General features: G+C 40.1%; 1 non-coding gene across 1 annotated transcript; it reads left to right on the top strand.

The window, feature by feature from the left end:
• Nucleotides 1–844: 844 nt before the first annotated feature.
• On the top strand, nt 845–951 carry LOC141709171 (small nucleolar RNA R71). The gene has a single exon (XR_012569761.1). It is a non-coding gene; the product is annotated as a small nucleolar RNA R71 (small nucleolar RNA).
• Nucleotides 952–2,770: the final 1,819 nt, after the last annotated feature.

Below are 2,770 nucleotides of genomic sequence, written 5' to 3'. Positions count from 1 at the left end.
CTCCTTTTGCTTAGCTTCTTCATCACCAACTTCAGCTTCTCCTTCTTTTGTTTTTTCAGCATCAGCAACTTTTCCAAACCTTAAGGCAATAGCCTTGACTTACTCTTTAGCTTCCTTCATGCCTGGCACTTTAGTATCACTGGGAAGTGTGCCAAGTTGACGATTAAGCACTGTATTGGCTATTTGACCGATTTGATTTTCCAAGGTCTTGATAGAGACCGCCTGACTTTTGCACAATAGCTTAAGTTCCTCAAAATCAGCATTAGAGGGTGGAGCTGCACCTTCTTGTTGAGGATATGATTGCCTTTGAGCATAATGATGTGGTTGCCGGAATCCAGGTGGATTGAACGGTTTACTTACGCCTTGCTAATACGGTTGCTGAACAGCATTCTGATTATTACTCCAGCTGAAATTTGGATTATTTCTATTGTTAGGATGATACGTAGCTGGCACAGGCTACTGCGGTCGCTGATAATTGTTCAGATACTGATCAGATTCATTAACAAGAGAACACTGATCCGTAGCATGAGAACCTGCACAAAGTTCATAGAGCATAGCTATCTGATTGACTCCATAAGTGGCTAGAGAATCGACCTTCATAGACAGCGCTTGGAGCTGTGCTGCAATAGCTGTAGCTGCATCGACTTCCAAAATACTTGCTACCTTCCCAAGCATCATCCTTTGAGTTGGGTTTTGATGCACATTTGCAGCCATAGTCTCAATAAGATTATAAGCCTCAGTATAGCTTTTGGCCCATAAGGCGCCTCCAGCTGCTGCATCGAGCATGGGCCGAAATTGGGCCCCCAAACCATTATAGAAACTAGTGATCACCATCCAATCAGGCATTCCATGATGTGGACACTTTCTCAATATCTCCTTGTAGCGCTCCCAAGCTTCGCACATAGATTCTGTAGGTTGCTGTGCAAACTGAGTAAGAGCACTCCTCATAGCCGCAATCTTCGCCATTGGATAAAACTTCACCAGAAACTTTTGTGCAAGGTCTTGCCAAGTAGTGATAGACCCAGCTAGTTCAGAATGTAACCAGTCCTTAGCTTTATCCCTCAGTGAGAATGGGAAAAGCCTCAGCTTGATAGCCTCATCAGTCACACCATTATATTTGAAAGTAGTGCAAATCTCGACAAAATTCCTTATGTGCATGTTGGGGTCTTCAGTCGCAGCACCTCCAAAAGAAACAGAATTCTGCACCATCTGAATAGTGCTCGGCTTGATTTCAAAGTTATTGGCCTCAATAGCCGGGTGCATGATGCTAGACTAAATGTCATCAATTTTAGGCCGAGAAAAGTCCATAAGAGCTGGATCTTCCGGAACAATACGATCACCCATGATTACTGGCTCTTTCGGCTCACTTCCTGAATCCGAATCAAAAACTATCTTCTCCGGAATATCAAGAATTTCATTTGTCTCCTCAGCCGTATCTAAAGTCCTCTTGCGAGTACGAGAACGTGTTTGCATAAACGCTCGCTAAAGTACCTGAAACACAACCGGAAACAATAAGTAACACGTCTTAATCACTGAGTCCTAATGACCAATGATGGTGAGTACATAAACTAAACAAATACGCCGAGTCCCCGGCAGCGGAGCCAAAAACTTGTTAGGGCGAAAACATGCGCTAATAACACACCCAAGTATACGCGTTTGCAAGTAATATAGAATACTTTCTAGTTCGTTCCCACAGAGACTCAGACTAATTATGTTCAATTACACTCACTCACCAATGTATGATTACTTCTCAATGTTAAGATAATAACACGTAGATTTGATTAACTAATTATTAACTACAATTAACTACGAGAATTAAGCACTTAATTACCACTTGAATTAACAATATTAAATCACTCATGAGATCACAACTTCATTACTACTTCCTTCAATAGTCATTGTTATTACCCTTAGCATGCAACAGTGATGATATTAATCGAATAACACGAAACTGATAAAAGCCAACTTTCATTATACTAATACCATTCTACCAAGCATCCACAATTAAGATAGAAGTTGAATAGGCATCAATTATGTTGAGTCCCTATATGTCTACAGAAATTGACAACATAACGATTTAAGCATAAGTTATTCCTTTTGATTACACAGGGCGAATAAAATGGTTAGAGTTACCCACTAATCATGCATACTCTTACATAAACCTATGCTAGCATGGCAACTTCTAAATCTCTAGATCCATCGTCGCTTCACAAGAGATTAACACCCTATCTTATATGTTCGCGACTCACATAAGATGAATACGCACAACTAATACTAGATATCATACAATCATCACACACTAAGATATTAAACAATCAACTAAAGAATTCCATAGCAAATCCGTTACGACCCCATGATCACGATTAGCCCATAATAGCACTCATCGTCATCATGGGTTCATATGAAAACATGATAATAACACACAAGAATAATAACTAAAACTACTTATAATAAACCAGAGTACGTCACAAGAGTAAATAGGTTCAAAGTAAAGAAAACTAGCATCCAACGTTACAACGAAATAAAGAATCACAAGAAAATATGCTTTCTCTTCGTTGCGGTGTGCTAAAACGGTCTTCTTCCTTATCTCCTCGCTGTTCGATTAATACTACGATCCTACCTTTGTGAAACGTCTCTGAAATCTACTTATATAGGAGTCCCATAAAGCCCAGTTAACTCAGAAGTTGGAAGTTAAACAAAATCAGGAGTCTAAAATAATAAATCTGATTTTCTGTCCCTGAGCGGCCGCTCAGCATTCCTGAGCGGGCGC

The sequence above is a fragment of the Apium graveolens genome, chromosome 2 (genome assembly GCF_009905375.1).
Source record: "Apium graveolens cultivar Ventura chromosome 2, ASM990537v1, whole genome shotgun sequence".
NCBI classification, from domain to species: domain Eukaryota; kingdom Viridiplantae; phylum Streptophyta; class Magnoliopsida; order Apiales; family Apiaceae; genus Apium; species Apium graveolens.
The sequence above is the reverse complement of the archived record's forward strand: the minus strand, read 5'-3'. Positions and strand labels throughout refer to the sequence as shown.